General features: G+C 37.3%; 2 long non-coding RNA genes across 2 annotated transcripts; one reads left to right on the forward strand and one right to left on the reverse strand.

The window, feature by feature from the left end:
• The first annotated feature begins 3607 nt into the window (after positions 1-3607).
• On the forward strand, positions 3608-14803 carry LOC137236530 (uncharacterized). Its single transcript, XR_010948475.1, has 4 exons — positions 3608-3697; positions 13919-14348; positions 14410-14541; positions 14600-14803. It is a non-coding gene; the product is annotated as an uncharacterized lncRNA (long non-coding RNA).
• On the reverse strand, positions 12472-14777 carry LOC137236531 (uncharacterized). Its single transcript, XR_010948476.1, has 3 exons — positions 14647-14777; positions 13335-14562; positions 12472-13239 (listed from the first exon to the last, which is right to left on the reverse strand). It is a non-coding gene; the product is annotated as an uncharacterized lncRNA (long non-coding RNA).
• Positions 14804-23282: the final 8479 nt, after the last annotated feature.

Below are 23282 nucleotides of genomic sequence, written 5' to 3' on the forward strand. Positions count from 1 at the left end.
GATGTCTATACAGCTAATCTCTTCAGTTATTGTAAAGTACATTAGCCTTATATACAAAGTATACATAGTACATAGAAATTGAGTGAAATGCACGATTGGTTTGCAGGGTTGTATTAGGAATTCAACACACGTAAGCATTTAGTGAAATTTGAACATATCTAAACGATTTTTAAGATAAATATAAAATAAAAAATAGGTAGGTAATCTGTGTGAGGATGCAAAGCTTCACGTTTTTTGTGGTCTGCATGTAAAAACTATGACTACGAATCACGTATTTCAAAAATATATGACGTAAACGTAACTATTTGATGAAATTTGATGAATTTTGAAGCTTCTAGCCGTAAAAAAGGGGCAAAAATGACAGTTTGTATGAAGTGTATAATATATATACCACCGATCTCTATAATTTTTTCAGACAACAATATATGCTATATCCGTAAGCATTTTGTGAAATTTGAAGCTTCTAGCTGTTAAAACGGGGCAGAAATTGCGCAAAGTTTCTTATCTGAACAATCGGTTGTATGAGATATATACTATATATACCACCGATCTCTATGATTTTTTCAGACAACAATATATGCTATATATGTAAGCAATCGGTGAAATTTGAAGCTTATAGCTGTTAAAATGGGGTAGAAATTGCGAAAAGTTTCTTATCTGAACAATCGGTTGTATGAGATATATACTATATATACAACCGATCTCTATGATTTTTTCAGACAACAATATATGCTATATACGTAAGCAATCGGTGAAAGTTGAAGCTTATAGCTGTTAAAATGGGGTAGAAATTGCGAAAAGTTTCTTATCTGAACAATCGGTTGTATGAGATATATACTATATATACAACCGATCTCTATGATTTTTTCAGACAACAATATATGCTATATACGTAAGCAATCGGTGAAATTTGAAGCTTATAGCTGTTAAAATGGGGTAGAAATTTCGAAAAGTTTCTTATCTGAACAATCGGTTGTATGAGATATAAACTATATATATAACCGATCTCTATGATTTTTTCAGACAACAATATATGCTATATACGTAAGTATTCGGTGAAATTTGAAGCTTCTAGCTGTTAAAATGGGGCTAAAATTTGCCAAAAATATATATATATACTATATATATATACTATATATACCACCATATATATACTAGATATACCACCGATCTTTATGATTTTTTCAGACAACAATGTATGCTATATACCTAAGCGTTCGTTGAAATTTCAAGCCTCTATCTCTTAAAATGGGGCAGTAATTACGAAAAGTTCCTTATCTGAACAATCGGTTGTGGGGGATATATACTATATATACGACCGATCTCATCAATTTTTTCAGGCAACAATATGTGTAATATACGAAAGTATATGGTGAAGTTTGAAGCTTCAATCTGTTAAATTGGGTAAGATATTACAAAAATCCTCTTTTTCTGAAAAATCGGTTGTATGGAGGATATATGCTATAGTGGTCCGATCCGGTCGGTTCCGACAAATGTCTAATCGGACACCCAAATACACCCGCTCACCAAATTTTATCAAGATATCTCAAAAATTGAGGGACTAGTTTGCATACAAACAGACAGACGGACAGACGGACATGGCTAAATCAACTCAGCTCTTCAACCTGATTATTTCGGTATACTTAATGGTGGGTCTATCTATTTTCCTTTAAGGACTTACAATTTTCGGTTTCGTGACGAAATTAATATACCATTTCATTTTCATGAAAGGTATAAAAATAGGTAGGTAATCTGTGTGAGGATGCAAAGCTTCACGTTTTTTGTGGTCTGCATGTAAAAACTATGACTACGAATCACGTATTTCAAAAATATATGACGTAAACGTAACTATTTGCTGAAATTTGATGAATTTTGAAGCTTCTAGCCGTAAAAAAGGGGCAAAAATTACAGTTTGTATGAAGTGTATAATATATATACCACCGATCTCTATAATTTTTTCAGACAACAATATATGCTATATCCGTAAGCATTTTGTGAAATTTGAAGCTTCTGGCTGTTAAAACGGGGCAGAAATTGCGCAAAGTTTCTTATCTGAACAATCGGTTGTTTGAGATATATACTATATATACCACCGATCTCTATGATTTTTTCAGACAACAATATATGCTATATACGTAAGCAATTGGTGAAATTTGAAGCTTCTAGCTGTTAAAATGGGGTAGAAATTGCAAAAAGTTTCTTATCTGAACAATCGGTTGTATGAGATATATACTATATACAACCGATCTCTATGATTTTTTCAGACAACAATATATGCTATATACGTAAGCAATCGGTGAAATTTGAAGCTTATAGCTATTAAAATGGGGTAGAAATTGCGAAAAGTTTATTATCTGAACAATCGGTTGTATGAGATATATACTATATATACAACCGATCTCATCAATTTTTTCAGACAACAATATATGCTATATACGTAAGCAATCGGTGAAATTTGAAGCTTCTAGCTGTTAAAATGGGGCTAAAATTTGCCAAATATATATATATATATATATACTATATATATATACTATATATACCACCATATATATACTATATATATCACCGATCTTTATGATTTTTTAGACAACAATATATGCTATATACCTAAGCATTCGTTGAAATTTCAAGCCTCTAGCTCTTAAAATGGGGCAGTAATTACGAAAAGTTCCTTATCTGAACAATCGGTTGTGGGGGATATATACTATATATACGACCGATCTCATCAATTTTTTCAGGCAACAATATGTGCAATATACGAAAGTATATGGTGAAGTTTGAAGCTTCAATCTGTTAAATTGGGTAAGATATTACAAAAATCCTCTTTTTCTGAAAAATCGGTTGTATGGAGGATATATGCTATAGTGGTCCGATCCGGTCGGTTCCGACAAATGTCTAATCGGACACCCAAATACACCCGCTCACCAAATTTTATCAAGATATCTCAAAAATTGAGGGACTAGTTTGCATACAAACAGACAGACGGACAGACGGACAGACGGACATGGCTAAACCAACTCAGCTCTTCAACCTGATTATTTCGGTATACTTAATGGTGGGTCTATCTATTTTCCTTTAAGGACTTACAATTTTCGGTTTCGTGACGAAATTAATATACCATTTCATTTTCATGAAAGGTATAATTAAAAAGAAGAGTGCAGTGAAACATTAATCTTTTCACGTACATACATATGTACATACAAAAAATACCGCACGTTAGGCTGAACTAAGAAAAAGAATTCGTTAAAAAAAAAAAAAAAAAAAAAACAGAAAGAATACAATAATCAACAAAACTTTGTTAAGCCTACTGTGCAAATACAAAACAAAAAAGGAAATACTTAAAGGCTTACATTGTACACAAGTGAAATACAGAAACAAAAAAGAAGTATAATTGAGAAAATTTTTAGAAAGAAAAAATTAAAAGAGGATGATTTAAAGTAAAAAAGAATTTTGTGCATGCCAAAAGGAAAACCGCAAAAGAGTACCGACATATAAATAGAGCGGTGCGAAAAAAAAAAAAAAAAAGAAATCAACAGAGTGAATATATTTACAATTGGAAAAAGCCGAGAAACAGTATAATTGAGAAAAAAAATTTTTTGTGGAAGTGGAAAAAAGAAGGTTTTGGAGCAGAGTTACATATAATAATAAATAGTGCATAATAATATTACAATAGAAAATCCAAAAAAAACGAAAAAAGGTACAATTTATCTAAAATGTATTGTGGATATAATAAAAGAGCATACTTATACTTACCTGACCTTACTTACCTTTGAGGAAAAAAATTGTATACCTACCTGTGGAGAAAAATATTAGCTTACGTTCGAAAAAAAAATATTTACTCACCGTAAAGATTCCTGCGGAAAAGAAGTAGAGAGGTATACATTTTTAAAAGAGCTGTGAAAAATAAAACCACACGAATAAATATTTCTTTTTAACACGAGCAGTATACCTGCAAAAGTGGTGCACCAGAACAGTGAAAAAAAAAAAAACACCTGAAAAAATATAAAAAAAGTTAATATAAATGCGGTGTTCGAAAAAGTCGGAAAAAGAAAAGAATTAGCGTGGTTTACATAACTGTGGTGCTCCGGAAAACCTGCAAGGAAACGAATAAATTGTTGAAAGAAGAATCAAAATTTAGCAAAGAGGTGATCTGCAAACCTGAAAAATAAAGTTAATAAGAAAAAACAAAAAAAACAGCACGAAATCTTCCCTTCCACAACAGCAACAACAACATTCAGCAAGGTACAGTCCCAAAAAAGCAAAAAAGCCCTAGTACAGCAGACTAGCGGTAAGTCTCAATTTAATAAGTATATAAGTAGCGGTCGTTAATTAAAGTTAGTGAACTTTAACTCTCCTCCAAACGGTAACAGTATATATCCTACATGTACTTAGCGATATTTCATTTTCTCAACACACTCTTGTTCACAAGAAATCTCTGGAAACAAACCGTTACTAATATACTTATAACATAATATTCTCAAATCCCATCACGTATATACCCCACGGCGTATTAACTCTCCATATCCACTGGCACATTCCCGTTATCAATTGCTGCCTCACAGGCATAAGAGCACTGTATTGAGTCTCTCATTCTCAATCCCAACAAAAGAACAAAATATAACCGCAAAATTCCCAAATTGGAGTCTCCCACTTGTGCCAGTTTATATATTATACATATATATATAAAAAAAAAAAAAAAATCTAACCCCAAACCGCTAACTGCACTTAGACGCGCTAAGGCAGTACAGAAACAAGTAAAACAAAACACCTTCCCTAGGGTGTATTAACAAAACCCCAGCAACGAGCATAATTGTAATTAAGTAAATAATATTTAAAAATATTTGCACAACTGCAAAATATTTCGCCTACTTAATTTTTCCACACAAAAAAAAAAGAAAACAACGACCCACCCTAATATAAACAAAGTACTGGCACACAATTAAATACATATAAATAACATCCAGCTATTTGCTCATTTTCTCATCTCGCTGTAAATTCCCGTTCCTGTGTACAAGCATTAGACTGTGTCACAAAATTTATAAGCCGGAAAATAGTTAAGACCAAAATTATATTTCAAACATAGTAGAATTAAAGTGTCCTATCAATTAATATACTACTACCTCACTCAGCACTGCTTAAAATTTAACCAAGCAATACATTTGGAACCCTTCTCATTTGGTATCCCATATTATAATATTTTAATTAACACCTGTTTACCCTGAACAAAATCAATATGAGCAAAAAAGCAAATGACACTCTTGACGTAGGTCAACCCGACACAAGTCTCGATACTTTCATTTTCGAAAGCAATAGACTAGAGGCCTTTTACTCAAAGTGGTCAGCAACCCTGATAGCTGACCAAACTGAGTCACTTCTTAAGGTAAAAACACAACAGCTCGAAAGATTGTGGGAATCACTCCTAGATTCCTACAGAAATGTATCTCTTTCTCCATTCCATGAGGAGTCCACCGATTCAATAGAGCAAAAATACCAAAAGTGCTCTGAAAGCTATGAAATTTGCATGTCACAAATTATGGACGCCATACAACTACTGCGACCCTCGCCTCAAATATCTCAGCCCTTAAATCCCCCAAATACTTCTAACTCATCACAAGTATACCTCAAAGTACCACCCTGCGATACTGAAATATTCCACGGCGGATACGAAGACTGGCCGGCATTCAGGGATATGTTTACGGCAGTCTACGGCAATCATCCCAAACTCACTCAAGCTCAAAAACTATATCACCTACGGCAGAAAACGAGAGGCCAAGCAGGTCAGTTAGTGAAGCAATACCCTCTCACAGACAACAGTTTTCAGTTAGCATGGGACGCCCTCAAAGCTCGGTACGAAAACCGAAGAATATTGGTTGATAACCAACTGAAGACCCTCTTTAGTCGTCAGCAAATTTTCTCAGAAAATGGCGAGCAAATTCAAAAGCTGCAAACTACCATAAATAATTGTTTGTGTACCCTGGAAGCACAAGGTATCCCAACCTCTAATTGGGACCCCATTCTTGTGTATATTTGCTCCTCAAAGCTGCCCAGTGAAACCCTGTCCCTATGGGAGCAATCTCTTACTTCTCGGAAAGAGTTGCCACTGTGGTCAGATATGGACAAATTTTTGACTTCCAGATATGAAGTAGTAGAGAGACTCCACAATTACCGACCAGGTAAGCCTAGAAATCCTCTACCAAACTTCACACCCAGTTCCACACACCAAAACTCAATCCACAACTCCACGTTCTCAAATAAAAACAGAACAAACAATTTTCACTCTAATAATCATCACTCAAAACCACAGCAAGTCTCTTGCAAGCTGTGTAACTCAAACCACTCAATGATGTTTTGCGTGAAATTCAAAGAGCTTACGGTAGCAGACCGCCTCAAATTTGTAAAAGAAAACAATTATTGCGAGAATTGTTTGTCATACTCACATCTCAAGCGTGATTGTCAGAGCAAGTTTTCATGCGTTTATTGCCAAAAACGACATCACTCTCTCCTCCATTGTCAACAACATCAGAACGCATCTCGGGCAACAGGCCTCAGACCCCAAAATACACTAGCCCAAACCACAATCCCATATCAAATAAACGATGAACAAGCATCGACATCAAGGCAAGCAGCGATTGAAGTAGTGGCGCAGAAACACCAGGACTCAACCACCCACACGGTCTCGTCACATTTCTCCAGTAGCTGTGAAACAACACTACTCCCAACGGCACTAGTCCCCTTTCACCATGCCGGGGAGTACCATAAAATTCGCGCACTTATTGACCAAGGCTCTCAGAAAACATTTTTGGCAACCCGAATCCAAAAAATGTTAGGCCTCCCAGCAAAAAATGCAAGATATGAAATCTCAGGAATGGGAGGCACAGTGGTGCAAAAAGCAAACAAAATCTGCGAGGTAACTCTTTGCTCCTCAGACTTAAGCAAAGAGATTAGCACCAACGCAATTTTGCTCCCACAACTCAATCATTTTCTTCCTAATAAGAAAATCTCAAAAGTCAGCTTAGAGGCATTCCACTCTCTCCAGCTCGCAGATCCTAACTGTCTCAATCCCTCAAAAATAGACATGGTTATAGGAAGCGATATAATTCCCCAAATACTGCTCGATGGTCTGCAGCGAAATCCGCAAGAAACCCTTATAGCTCAAAACACAATATTTGGATGGGTTCTCAGCGGACTAGTAAAAGAACTAGTCTCCACCTACTCTACACAAGCCAGTGAATCAACAGAACCGGACATCAGCACTCTACTCAAACGGTTCTGAGAACAGGAAGAGATTCAAACAACTCTATCCAGATCACCGGAGGACCAATTTTGTGAGGCCCTCTACACATCTACAACCACAAGAAGAGAAGATGGACGTTACGTCGTAAAACTTCCCTTTAAAGCCAATTTCCCCCACTCATTGGCACTAGGGCACTCCCGCCCAGCAGCGCAGCAACAATACATTAGTGTAGAAAGGAGTCTGGAAAAAAGCCCGAATTATGTGAAAAGTACTCAGAAGTACTCACAGAGTACCTCCAAATGGACCACATGCAGCCCGCTCCAAACACAGAAGTAATCAGAAATGGTAAATATTTCTCATTTTACCTCCCTCATAACGCTGTTCTCAAACCCGACAGCAAAACCACAAAGGTTCGCGTGGTATTTAATGCATCAAAGACATCGCACTCAGGAAACTCTCTGAATGATGTTTTATACCCAGGCCCGATTCTCCAAAACGACTTGACGTCAATAATTCTCAATTGGCGCCTCTACAAGTTCGTGTTCAATGGCGATATCGAAAAAATGTATCGCCAAATTCTCGTCAAGGAAGAGGATCAAGACTTTCAGAGAATTCTCTTTCGGAAAGCTCCTCACCAGCCACTCCAAGACTTTAAGTTGAAAACCGTCACTTTCGGTATAAACTGCGCTCCATATCTCGCAATCCGTACACTCCACCAACTCGCTCAGGATTGCGAAGAAACTCACCCGCTCGCTAAAGACATCATTCTTCGAGAGACTTACGTAGATGACGTCCTCTCAGGCGGGCATAATATACAGTCCACTCTCGCTTCCATGAATCAGACTATCGAAGCTCTAAAATCGGCTGGCTTTCCACTCAAAAAAATCACTGCAAACAGAGCAGAAATTCTCAATTCGATTCCAGCCTCTGATGTCTTAGATGCGGAATTTCTTAAATTCCATGACACCAGCTCCACTAAAACTCTGGGCATAAGATGGAATGCTCTAACTGACTCCTTTTCGTACTCTTACGACCCAATACCGGACTCTACGTCACACACAAAACGGCAAATACTGTCGGCCGTAGCTAAGCTGTTCGATCCCGCAGGATGGCTTTCACCAATAATGATCCAAGCCAAAATTCTCCTCCAACAGCTATGGTTAGAAGGTACCGACTGGGATGAACAGGTCAAACCCACATCTGTTCATAAGTGGAACACTTTCCGGGAAAGTCTCCCAGCCATAAGCAATATACGTATTCCACGATGGGTGCAATTCGCCCCAAATAAATGCATCCAAATACACGGTTTCTCAGGTGCCTCAGAAAAAGCATATGCAGCATGCGTCTATATCAGAGTACAACATGATGAAAACTCCTTCTCATCTCAGCTTTTCGTGGCTAAAACCAAAGTCGCTCCTCTACAGACGATTAGCTTACCACGATTAGAACTCTGTGGCGCAGTACTGTTATCAAAATTAGTAGCAAACACTCAATCCCAATTAAATCTGCCACCACACGAACTGACACTCTGGTCAGACTCCGCCATCGTGTTGGCTTGGCTAGAAAAACCCCCACATACATGGAAAACCTACGTGGCAAATAGAATCACCGTGATTCTACAGAACGTTAGTAACGCATCTTGGCGCCACGTACCCAGTGCTGACAACCCCGCCGATTTAGGAACCCGAGGATGCAAGCCGCAAGACTTAGCTGACTCTTCGTTATGGTGGAATGGACCCCAATGGCTCTCTAAACCGAGCTTGTTCTGGCCAAAATATGTCCCTTCTACTTCAACCCCTCCGGAGAAGAAACACGTAGAAGCCTGGCATGCTGTCGATCATGCCGATATACTGGAACGATTCTCATCATATCCGCGCGCGTTAAGAGTTGTGGCCTTCATGTACCGGTTTATCCGCCAAACCCAGAAACAACCAATTTCCAGTTCCCTAGCTCTCACGCAGGATGAACTATGTTTCGCAAAAATTTAACTCATCAGGTTAACGCAACGCCATCATTTCCCTGCAGAATTCGCGCAATTAGAAGCCTCAAACCACATCAGCAAGAAAAGTTCATTGTTGACCCTCAATCCCGTGCTAGATAACGCTGGCATCCTGCGAGTTAAGGGTCGTTTAGTTAATGCCGACATCAGCGCGAATGAACGATACCCGATAATTATCCCAGATAACTCCAAGTTCTGCTCACTGCTATTAGACTTTCTCCACAAAGTATTGCTTCATGCTGAGGTGCAACTGATGATTCTCATGATACAAGCGGAATACTATATTCCCCGCATCAAGCAGAAAGTAAAGAAATGCATATTCCAATGCAAGACGTGCACGATATACAAACAACAAATGCGTTCACAAATAATGGCCCCTCTACCCCCCGAACGTGCCACTTACTCAGTGCCATTTCACGTAACAGGAGTTGATTTCGCTGGCCCATTTATGGTGAAAACGTCCCTCTTACGACGAGCTTCTCACACGAAAGCGTACGTTTGCGTATTCGTCTGCTTCTCCACTAAAGCAGTCCACCTCGAATCATGCACAAATTTGACAACTGAAGCCTTCAGAGCCGCCTTCACCCGCTTCGTAGGGCGACGCGGATTACCCCACAAAATAATTTCTGACAACGGAAAGACGTTTGTTGGCGCACAACGAGCGATCCAGAGGGAGATAGCCCTATTCCTCAAAGAAGGAGCTGTTGATATTGCACAAAGTTATGCGGTACAGGGCCTCTCTTGGCAATTCATAGCGCCGTATGCCCCACACATGGGCGGCCTATGGGAAGCCGCAGTAAAAAGCTTCAAAACCCATTTCACAAAAGTAGCTGGAAATCAAAAGTTTACATTTGAGGAATTCACCACTCTCCTCATTCGAATCGAAGCAGTGCTCAATTCTCGCCCTCTCTCTCCCATGTCACAGGATCCAAGCGACTTATTAGCCCTAACTCCTGGACATTTTCTTCGAGGAGCCCCCTTAACTTCCTCACCCGAACCGAATGCCGAAAACGTATCCCCTACTACGAAATGGCAAAGATTAAAGGTTCTGCATCACCAGTTCAGTTCACGTTGGAAGAGCGAGTACCTACAAACCTTGCATAAAAGATATAAATGGAAACATCACCAACAAAATATTCGCGAAGGAGATATGGTCGTTGGCTATCGAACATCGAAAATCGAATTTGAAATTGGTATTATGACAACTCATCTCTGTCGAAATTTTCGTTGTGTATCTAATTTTCAAGCGAATAGAAATTTCTAGTCGATGCTGTATCGAATAGAAAAAGAATTGTTTAAAATGTAAGTTTTTTGTATTTGGCCCCTATTATGAGCATTATTCGATCTTCGATCTTCGCTGGCTATAGAACATCGAAAATCGAATTTGAAATTGGTATTATGACAACTCATCTCTGTCGAAATTTTCGTTGTGTATATAATTTTCAAGCGAATAGAAATTTCTAGTCGATGCTGTATCGAATAGAAAAAGAATTGTTTAAAATGTAAGTTTTTTGTATTTATGTTCTGCTTTTCTACTACCTGCTAGTAATTTTAAACTATTTGAATTAATTTTATATAGGTCCAAGGTCGTGAGTACAAAGCAACAGCTTGAAAGACTGGTTTCAATTATGGAACAAAATCCCCATATAGCAAAGGAACTTGCACATTATAGAAATGCAACTTTGCTTGATGCAGCTCAGCCTCCTCGTAATTCAATTTTATTCATCTTTCACAAATAAGTGAATGCCGTTTCCAACGCTCGGTTGGTTGGATCCCTGAGCGCAAAATCGGAGAACTGTTGCCAAAATTAAAAAAATATTAGGAATAGACTCGGCTCTTGTGCATTCCTGCAGCAGTTCATCTGTACTGGACAACAAGTCCATGAACGCTTCTTTGGACAGTCTGAAATTTTGAATAAATCTATAAACAAAACTTAGGCCCCTATTATGAGCATCTTTTGATCTTCGTTGGCTATCGAACATCGAAAATCGAATTAGAAGTTGGTATTATGACACCTCATCTCTGTCGAAATTTTCGTTGTGTAACGAATTTTGTAGCGAATAGAAATTTGTTGTCGACGCTGTATCGAATAGAAAAAGAATTGTTTAAAATGTAAGTTTTTTGTATTTATGTTCTAATTTTTTACTACCTAGTAGTAATTTTAAACTATTTGAATTAATTTTATATAGGTCCAAGGTCGTGAGTACAAAACAACAGCTTGAAAGACTGGTTTCAATTATGGAAAAAAAATTCCCATATAGCAAAATTAACTTGCACAAAGGTTCAGGTGACAAAAAAGTGGGATGATATAACAGTGGAGCTGAACTGTTTAGAACCACCAGTAAGAACGACGAAAAAGTGGATTAAGGTGAACTAAAGAACCACAGAAATCAATTCTGTATAATACAACTTTATTTTTGTCGTCTCAGGTGTGGGCTGAAATGAAGTCAAAAACAAAAACAAAAATGTCGGAGAACATAGTGGAATACCGTGCAACTGGTGGTGGACCAAACAGGTTAAATATCTTTACGCATTCAGAAGAGTCTATAATGGGTTTGTTAAGTCTTCAGACCAGTTTAGATCTACCTGGACAAGAGCATGGCCTTAGTACTAATGCGAATGAAGAATGTGAAGATATGATTGTGGAGCGATTATATAGTGATAACTTGGAATCGGATGAGAATTTGGAAGTAAGTGGACAAAGTGGTGCACCTGATGAGGAGAGGCCACGAAAAGCAAATCGAAAAAGTGCAGCGAAAACGATAGGCTCAAACTATTGCAAGAGCAGACAGCAAATCAAAAAAATGTTTAAGAAGAGATGCTGAAAACATTGGAAGAGATCAAAAAAAGTGCTCTTGAGACAGAAAAGTATGCGAAGAGAACGTATAGCTTGGAGTACTATTATAAACGTGATTTTTTGAAATTGAAACAGGAAAAGCTGGAGTTGTATAAAAGCCAAATGAAAAAATAAGGCCATCACAAATGTATGCTTTAAGTGCTAAACAATACCTGATTTTTTTTTTTAAACATACATATGAAACTGAAGTGATATTTTTTATACCAAATTTATAATAAAATTTAAGACTGTATTATGAAAACTGAAAATCTTTAGCTTCTAAGAACCATAATGAATTTACCAAATATTTTTTTATATATATACATGTATATGAATTTTTTATTTCAATAAAATGAAGTATCTACAAAACTCGCAATATTTAGTTTCTGATTTCTTCTGCTTGCGAGTTGGTTGTGGATTCAATTTCGGCGAATGGGATATCATGGTCGTCATCTTCATTAGATAACTCTTCTACAGAAATTTGTATTGTGCAAAGCCGCACACACGTTTATAATTTGTATTGCTTTTTCTGGTGTGTAGTGAAGGGCTCTTGCCTGTTCCAAATATGATTTCAAGGCCGACATATTGAACACACAAGAATCATGTGTTGCTCCCTGCATTTATGTATCGTATAGTCATAGAATGGTCACAAACCTAAAAAATATTTGTATAAAGATGTAAACTTATGTATTTACAACCTGAAACTAATATCAAAATGGTATACTTACAATCATAGCATTAATGCTGTAGAATCCTTTTCTGTTGTAATATAAATTCTGTAATTCTTTTTTGGGAGCAACAATTTTAATGTCTGTGCCATCAACACAGCCAATAATCCCTGGAATTCCGCTAACATTATAGAAATGCAACTTTGATTGATGTAGCTCAGCCTCCTCATAATTGAATTTTATCCATCTTTCACAAATAAAATTTTCCAAGACATTCAACACCTCTGTTAGAACCACAGACATATTCGGCTGGGCAAGTACGAATGCATTTTCGTTTCCAATGCTCAGTTGGTAGGATCCCCGAGCACAAAATCGGAGAACTGTTGCCTATTTTAGAATATTAGGAATATGCTTGGCTCTTGTGCATTGCTGAAGCAGTTCATCTGTACTGGACAACAAGTCCATGAACGCTTCTTTGGACAGTCTGAAGTTTTGAATAAATCTATAAACAAAACTTATAATTATAATTTCAATTTTCATTTTTTTTTTTTTTTTTTTTTTTTTTTTTTAACAACTTATTTAGAAAGCTACACTTACGTGGTGGAATTCATTTTCAAAGTATTTGAAGCATCCCTCACGCGTCTTCTACTTCTGGCGAGCTCCAGTAAGCTTTTCTCTTCATCTGACGAATCATCAAACCACAATTCCGTCGTAGTCATACTTATATTTTCAATATTTGCATTTAATAACTAGTTCTGCTTTTGTCTATTTATTTTATTTTATTTGACAGCTGAAGGAAATTTGCTATTGTGAACTTTTGAATTTATCGAAATTCACAATAATGCTTGCCTTCATCGAACGTGCGTCATAATACCGAATGAAAATTCGTTCGATCAGCTCTTTCGACCACAGTCGAAGATCGAAAGATGCTCATAATAGGGGCCTTATAATTTCAACAATTTAACAACTTATTTAGAAAGTCACACTTACGTGGTGGAATTCACTTCCAAAGGATTTGAAGCATCTTACCCGTCTCCTACTTCTGGCTAGCTCCAGCAAGCTTTCCTCTTCATCTGACGAATCATCAAACCACAATTCCGTTGTAGTCATATTTTTATTTTTAATATTTGCATTTAATAACTTGTTCTGCTTTTGTTTATTTATTCTATTTTATTTGACAGAGTATTGGAAATGTGCTATTGTGAACTTTTGAATTTATCGAAATTCACAATAATGCTTGCCTTCATCGAACGCGCGTCGTAATACCGAATGAAAATTCGTTCGATCAGTTCTTTCGACCACGGTCGAAGATCGAATTTGTCTCATAATAGGGGCCAAAGTAGTTCTAATAAGGATGTGGAATTTTTAAAAATATTGTAATTGTTTCGCAGCGTGTCAAACTTAGTACATTCAAATATAAGATGCTCTGGCGTTTCTATGGAGGTGCAAAATGAACATACTTCATGCCTGAAGCTGCCTGAATATTGTTTGGAGTACGTGTGTCCTGTAATGAGTCTATTAATGAGCTTAATTTCATATGGATCCATATGAATTTGCTTATTATTGTACCAGGGCTTCTGATACGTGTCTGAACATATTGTTGCAAAATAAGTACGAAAGTAAGAAATTCATTGTTCCATTCATTTGTTAAAATCTGTTTTATTTTTATTAGATCTTCTTGAGGTGTGAGAGCAGTATCTATTGCTACCCCTCTTGTAGCAGCCTCTTTGGCAGCAATATCCGCCTTTTCATTAAACAAAATTCCAACATGGCTGGGCGTCCAAATAATTTGGATTTCATCCAGGTTTGAGCTATTCAATTTATTCTGCAACTATGAAATTATTTGTTGTTTTCTTTTTTAGAGCATTTATTGAGGATAGGCTGTCTGTGAAGATGGCCAATTTCTTACATTTTTCCATTGCTGCAATTTTTATCGCTTGTTTGATGGCTGTCAGTTCCCCAAAGGTAGATGAGTATTTATCATCAAGCATGTATAAGTATGATAAATTTTTGTATATATCATGTATGCTGCAGCCTGTGCTGCTTTCTGTTACCGAAGCATCCGTTGCTAGAATAAAAAATCCTTTGTTATGTAAGTCTGTCTTTATTTCATTGTACATAGCTTTAAGTTGTTCTTTAGAATATTGATTTTTTGAGCTGTCAAGGTTCGTGCCTAATAGGTGTAGGTTACAGTGTCTACGGAATGTGATGTTTGTGTCTATTTTGTCGAAGATGTCTTTAAACTTATTGTATATGTAGCTGTAACTAGAGTTTATTTCCGGGTTGTTTTGGAGTTGAGATATAAGTCACTCATTAATAAACCATTGTTTGGTTAGCTCCTTTGCTGTCAACCATTTAGCTCTTGTTAATGGCGGTAGTTCTCCTGCCAATGCATATCTACTAAGAATTGGAGTACTCGGAGGTACTCCTAAGCATCTCCTTATAGTTTCATTAGAGATTGTTTGAAGTTTTGAATTGTAACCTTTAGGCACATTTATATATATATATATATATATTTTATTGATGACATTACAAAGCTGTGCTGCCACATAAACAAAAAAAAAAAAAACAAATATAAATATTACCTTACCACCTTTCAGTTAATAAAGAAAAAGGAAAATATCAGACCAATTCTAAATATTCTCGCGGATTTTTTTATTCCCGCGAAAAAGTTCCTCCAATTCTTTTCTCCTAGGGAGAAGAAAAATAGGGGAATAGGAATTTCGAATTTTGGAAGTCAGCTATTTTGTCAAATTGAAATTAAGAAATAAGGTATAAACAATGCACATTATTGCATTTCATGTGGTATTCACTGAAATGAGTAATGAATTGGTGCCACAGCAACATCAACAGAGGAGCATAAGCAGAAGACGGCGAAATAACACAAATCCACCGAAGTTGCCTGCTTTCATTCTGCAAAGCAATTTTCTGGCGGCCAAGTCGAGTTGAGTTCGCCTTTCGCCATATGCCAAAATCTAATTAAGCCTTCTTAAAAAATCCTTGCGCAATTTCTGGATGGCTGCATCAAATATACAAAGAGCTCTTCCGTTGGTTATGATATACTTTTCGACTTAAAATAAAGAATATTGTGGTTGTTGTTGTATTAACAGTGAGAATATTGTGGTAGAATGTAAATACATATTTTAGCACAAATTTGTACAAATAAGTGTTCTTTCTTAAAAGAACGAAATTCTTTTAACTATTTTAATGCATTCCCTTTAATTTAACTAGTGAAAAAACTCCTATGAAATGGCAAAGAAATCTCCCTCTCCCTCCCTCTAAATATTCTCGCGGAATTTTGTTCTCGCGGATTTTTTATTCCCGCGGATTCCCTCCGATTCTTTTCTCCTAGGGAGAAGGAAAATTGGGGAATAGGAATTTCGAATTTTCTAAGTCAGCTTTTTGTCAATTGAAAGTTCGTTGCGCATTTCTTATTTTGTTTAAAAAATTTAAAAGTTTAATTATTGTTGCGAATTTGTTTGAAATTAAGAAAGAAGGTTGTTTATGCCTGCGGGCCAAACCATAAATATTTGCGGCTGCCCTAGGAACATAAATGTTGTCGGCAGCCTTAGTATGCATTCTGTTAAGCTTATGTTAACAGCAACTGTTTGACTACTTTTGTCAAACAGTTAACTACAATAATCGTTCGATCTTACCGTTTCGCGAGTTCGAGGATTTTATGCAAAAGAAGGCTCTTTCACTTCTTTTGCGATCATCCAAGGAACAGCAGTCTGCAGCCACCACGATTTCCGTAAGTTGAAAATAAAATTATTAATATACACATATATACACGTACATATACACATACACATTACAATTTCATATTGTAGTTAATAAAATTTTTGTATATTTAATTAATTAAATAAAATATTTTTATAACATGAATCTAATTCTCAATTTTTTTCAATCTTCATTTATTTCGGCGGACGAGCCCAAGGTCTCCTGCTCCCTCGAACATGGTCCTTCGGAGCCGTTAAATGAGAAACAAATTTATTTTCCAGTGACCAAACATTTTCAACTTTCGGAAAACTTATTATTATTGGTGGTCCAGCACATAAATTGGAAAATATCCAGCAAATAATATTGCAAGCAGCCATCCAGCGTTTTTACAATACAAATCTGCGATTTTTAAATAAAAGGTACGTGTAAAAAATTTCAGTGCACTTTTTAAAAATATATTGGTAACTTTTCTTGTAAAGAATAAAGTGAATCAAATTGAAAGAATTATTTAAAAGTGTTTTAAAGTGGTTTTGAAAATTAATTGAAGTTAAGGGTTGTTTTTGTTTGTGACCTACGCACATATGTACGTACATTCTTTTTCTTGATTTCATAAATAGTGCACGCAAAGGCCAAAAAGAGTGTTAAAAATAATTTTTTTTGTGATTTCGGTAAATTTTTTGTTAATTAGTCAAAAATATTTTTTACATTAAATTAATTTGCTTTTAAAGTTTCAGGAGACAGGCATATGAGCATAGATGAATGGATTTGTAACTCTTTGTTTCGAGAGAGCGCTGTCAAAATGCACATTTTTTATAACATTTAACAATGATGCCACTCCAAACAAAAATGAATAGATCTGAAAATGGGGATTTTTGACATACATTTCGGCGATTATAGTTTCAATCATTTAATAAAATGATAGTCGTAAAATATTTATTTCCTTAAAGTTATTCTACAATAATACGACTAGTTAGAGTTAAATATAAACAAATCTAAGTAAAACTAACATTTCGATTAAATTAATTAGTCAAATATTGTAACGCATTTAACTCGCAGTGAAAACCATATATTCTTTTGAAATTTCAGTAAATCGGACCTATGATATAATAGTTAACATTATTTAATGGATAGGGCTTATCCTACATGTCTGGCGTTCCAGGTTCTGTGATCAAAATGGACTGGTTGCATCGGGAGTTCATATTTACAAAACCTGTTTTTAGTGATAACTTTTGAATGGGAAATAATATTTACCCTCCGCCTTTGAACTAATAATACTTACACTAAAGCAAGTATTTTTTTCCTTTTTCCCATAATTTTTGAACGCTATTCTACAGTTGTAGGTCAAACTAAAGTTTACCAAAATTTTTGGCACGTTTTTCGTTTTGGCTGGCACATTTTTTGTTCTGGCACCCGCTTCAGCTGGCGCGAGGGATTTATCTGTGATTGTTGCCAGCAACAACTAGAAGATAAATCCCTCGTGAGAGCGAAAATATGAGAGCGTAAACAAAAGATTCGTATCAATCTAATCTATGCATATGAGTCGGAAGGCTTTATTACTTCCGGCCAAGAGCGCACCTGAAGGTTTCTGACTTCATTTGCGCTTAGAGTATATTCGTCTGGAGGTTTTGACTCCATTCGACTGCAGAGGTTGGCCGAGGGTTTCTACCTCAGTGACCTCTTATAAAGCTAGGGAAAAGGCTAGAGAATAGGAGTATCACACTTTTCCTTTTAACCTCACTTTTTAACACTTGGCCCGTGCACATACATATATAAAAACCTTAAAAATTGTTCATTTCACGAAATCACTTAAATTATTATAGTGAAACGAATGTTAGCAGCACTGAGCGATGCTATCGTCTCTAAGCCGATGCTAACCAGTGACGTGAATGCACATCAATAATTCAATCATTATGTATCTACATAAACGAATAAATAATTGCGTCTACACATATGTAACGTATACGACATCTGAGCGGCAATGCACAAATACATGCATATATCTTATCTGAGTTGTCACAAGAGAGAGCAATAATTTGTGCACGTAGTTGTGGCTGGCGATTTTGTAGCCGAACTAACTAGTAACTTCTGGAAATCGAAGAGTCTAGAAGTATGCAGCGTAAACTATAAAAGCGGGGCAGGGGAGTAAGAAGGAATTCAGTTTGATTTGAGTTGTCAAGCAGTTGCGATTAAGACGATATCTAGCGAGCAATAGCAGTATTATTTTGAATAGTAGAGTTTCATTGAACTATCAATCAGTGTGGTTATTAAGCAAGCTATTCGTTGCACAGTTTGAGTGTATTGTGAAGTACTTTAATAAAGACCATTTTGCATTATTACAAATTGGAGTTATTTATTCAACAGTTTAGTGATTCGAACTTAGCAGAGGATTGCAAATAAGAGGATTTGCAAGCAAATTCGTTACAATTGGTGTCAGAAGAGGAATTGTTGAATAAATTCAAGAGGACAACAAGGACATGGCAAAGTTAAGTGAATTGAAGATCCCGCAACTGAAGAAGGAGTTGGAGAACCGTGGATTGAATACAACTGGCATTAAACTCGAACTTCAGGCACGACTACGAGAGGCAATGGAATTAGAAGGAATTGATGTGGAAGAGTATGTCTTTCATCTTGATGGCGAGGAGACAACAAAAATTGAAGAGAAAAACGAATCATCACAGACAATTACCAGCACAGACTTGAACATGATATTGGCTGCAATAACTGCTCAAACATCGACAGTAACATCTAAGATGGAAGCGCAAGAGGCACGTATAACAGAAATGTCATCACAAATATCCACCAACATGTCATCACAACTGGAAGAACAGAAGACGTATATGATATCCCGACTGGAATCGCAGGAAACCCGTATAACATCACAATTGGAAGAGCAGAAGACATATATGGCATCCCAGCTGGAAACACATGAGACACGTATGTCAGAAATGTCGACACAGATTACATCAAAGATGGAAACACAACTGAAAGAGCAAGAGGCGCGTATATCATCAAAACTCGAAGCGCGTATGGACGAGAAAATAACGCAGTTTGAAGAAAAATTCGAGGCAGAGGTGGATGCATTGAGAGGTCGTATACAGGAATTGCAACTTAATCGGCCGACTGCTTCAGCGAGCAATACGAAGGTAAAAACTCCATCTTTTGACGGTTCTCTTCCTTTCCAGGTCTTCAAGCTACAGTTTGAGAAGACCGCAGCAGTGAACAACTGGAATGCGGAAGATAAAGTTGCTGCACTGTTCGTGGCATTGAAGGGGCCAGCAGCGGAAATCCTACAGACGATTCCCGAAGGAGAGCGGAACAATTATGAAGCATTGATGGCTGCTGTAGAACGACGTTATGGAAGCGAGCATAGAAAACAGATATATCAAATGGAGTTGCTGAACCGCTTCCAGAGGCCTGGTGAAACATTGCAAGAGTTTGCGTCGGATATTGAAAGGCTAGCACATTTAGCGAATGCGGACGCACCCGTGCAATACACTGAAAGGGTAAAGATTCAAAGCTTTATAAATGGCATACGGGATGTCGAAACAAAGCGAGCTACATACGCAAACCCAAAGCCAACATTCGCAGAAACGGTATCACATGCTCTGATTCAGGAAACAGCGTCGCTTCTGTGTAAGCCAGTTTTCAAAGCACGCCGTGTGGAAGTAGACAGGCCAGAGTGGGTAGACGCAATATTGGAGGCACTGAAAGGATCGCAAAAGCGAAGTGAAAAAGTTATCAAATGCTTCAAATGCGGGAAGTCCGGTCACATAGCATGTCATTGCGATCTTGGTCTTAATAGTTCCAACAATGTGGGTGGCCGTAAACGCAAAACTGGAGGAGATGAGAAAGAGCGAGTAAGAGGTAGAGAGCTAGATCCAGCTATTGAATGCCCTGTGACATCTGTGTCGCAAATTGGTAGAAAATCGAGCAGTATTACCGTCAGAGGGAATGTGGATGGCGAAGAACGAGTATTGACTGTAGATACGGGCGCATCTCATTCCTTGATCCGATCTGACTTGGTCAACAGGAGAGTAAAACCGTTACCTGAAGCAAAGTTGCGTACGGTCACTGGCGAGTATAACCAAGTTCAAGGCGAAGTGGTATGTGAGGTATTAATTGGAAAAGTCATGGTTCTACACAAATTCGTTGTGGCGGAGATCGTTGATGAAGTCATATTGGGAGTGGACTTCTTGGTTGACCATGACGTCAGGATCGATATGCGGAGAAAAATTATGCGCTATAAGAACCAGGACATACCACTTAACTTTAGTTTGGAAAAAGGGTTCAGCAGTAATCGGGTACTGGTGGAAAAGACTCGACAAAGACCACGAAAGTCAAAGGCAAAGGTTGATAGATCGAATGGGCCAAATAAATCAAAAGTACCTGCGAGAGAAACACTGGCATTGACAAAATCTAAAAGACGCAGGAAAACAAAGCAACGAATTTCCGAGAAAGAATGCGAGGGTAGTTTCAAGCCGGAGCGCACTACTGTTGTGAAATGTGGGAACGATACCGATTATGCAAAGCAAATCCGTCCAGCGCAAGCTCTACGAAGTGGTTCATTGACCAAACAACAGAGTGTGAAGGAACGGCCCAGGGTAAAGAGCAGTAAGATGAAACACTGGCATGACAAGAACTTTAATTCGGAAGGTTTCTTGGCGGGAGATTTGGTACTGTTAAACAACCCTCACCGGCGGAAAGGTGTTCCAGCCAAATTACGGTGCAGTTGGGAAGGCCCGTACAAGGTTGTGAAGAAGATCAGTAATTCCATCTACCGCATACAAACCATTGGGAAACCACGAAATAGAAAGGTGGTTCATTTGGAGATGCTAGCGGCGTTTAGATCGAGAGATTTGTCTGATCGGGACGATCAGACTTAGGTGGAGGGCAGTGTAACGAATGTTAGCAGCACTGAGCGATGATATCGTCTCTAAGCCGATGCTAACCAGTGACGTGAATGCACATCAATAATTCAATCATTATGTATCTACATAAACGAATAAATAATTGCGTCTACACATATGTACGTATACGAACATCTGAGCGGCAATGCACAAATACATGCATATATCTTATCTGAGTTGTCACAAGAGAGAGCAATAATTTGTGCACGTAGTTGTGGCTGGCGATTTTGTAGCCGAACTAACTAGTAACTTCTGGAAATCGAAGAGCCTAGAAGTATGCAGCGTAAACTATAAAAGCGGGGCAGGCGAGTAAGAAGGAATTCAGTTTGATTTGAGTTGTCAAGCAGTTGCGATTAAGACGATATCTAGCGAGCAATAGCAGTATTATTTTGAATAGTAGAGTTTCATTGAGCTATCAATCAGTGTGGTTATTAAGCAAGCTATTCGTTGCACAGTTTGAGTGTATTGTGAAGTACTTTAATAAAGGCCATTTTGCATTATTACAAATTGGAGTTATTTATTCAACAGTTTAGTGATTCGAACTTAGCAGAGGATTGCAAATAAGAGGATTTGCAAGCAAATTCATTACAATAGTTTTAAAAGTCACTTCAATTATTTTACAAGATCACTGCACTTGTTTTTAATTATTAAAATTTTGCTGGCTGGCGAGCAATACACCACTTTGATTATTTACAATAATACATATAATATGTGCAATTAGGTACGAGCGGTCATCTGATTGCTGAAACATATGTTTTATATAAACAGGGTGTCTGGTTGTGTTAGTTATTGTTAAAATCAGTGCCACAAAAAATTATCTTGTACGACAAAGCCTTTTGCTATCGAGTATTTTCCCCATATTCTGGTAAGAAATATTCGACACAGCCTAGGGCTGTACAAGGAAAAGTTCACAAGTTAATATTTCGACCTCGTACAACAAAGTTCTTTGCTATCGGTTATTTCCCCCTACCCTGGTAAGGAATATCCGACACAGCTTAGGGCTGTACAGGCAACATATAAATTGGTTACCATAACCACGAGTATCTTAGCACAGCATTACAAAGCTCTCACCCACCCACCCTTATACTGGGTCGAAACTGGTCCCAAAGGAACTAGTTTACCAAAATATTAAAAATATCGGTTTTTTGCGTTTCTTTGTCTAAAAACATATATTTTTCTGGCTGGAAATATTTTTTGTGTGTTACATCTGTGGTGGTAATTAGTGAACTCGTCAAATATATAAGTTTTTCATAACCTTTGCGTAATTTCATCTCATTATAAGCTTTTTTTCAACTCCCGGGCAAAGCAACATAAAAATTTTAGAAATAAGGTTTTTCAATTAGAAGACAATTTTTCTAAGCGGGGTCGCCCCTCGGCAGTGTTTGGCAAGCGCTCCGGGTGTATTTCTGCCATGAAAAGCTCTCAGTGAAAACTCATCTGCCTTGCAGATGCCGTTCGGAGTCGGCATAAAGCATGTAGGTCCCGTCCGGCCAATTTGTAGGGAAAATCAAGAGGAGCACGACGCAAATTGGAAGAGAAGCTCGGCCTTAGATCTCTTCGGAGGTTATCGCGCCTTACATTTATTTTATTTTTTATAAGCTTTTTGTAACAAAATGGAAAACTTTACCAGACTTACTGATTCAGTAGTAGATTTCGACAAGGATTTTAATGAAATTCCTGCAAAAAATCATACAATCCATGCGCTGAAAATTCAGCAAGCAGATTTTAAGGCAATGTATGAAAAAGTGAAAGAAGCATTTGACGGATTGTTGGCAGATGAAACCATTGACCAAAAAGCGGTTTCATCAATTCGCAAAAAGCATAAAATGTGCTATGCAACTTATATCAGAACTATGTCAAAAATACATAGTTTATGCGAATCGCTTGAAGAGGAAACGAAAAACAAGGAGAAAGAGAA

The sequence above is a fragment of the Eurosta solidaginis genome, chromosome 1, assembly GCF_040869045.1.
Source record: "Eurosta solidaginis isolate ZX-2024a chromosome 1, ASM4086904v1, whole genome shotgun sequence".
NCBI classification, from domain to species: Eukaryota; Metazoa; Arthropoda; class Insecta; order Diptera; family Tephritidae; genus Eurosta; species Eurosta solidaginis.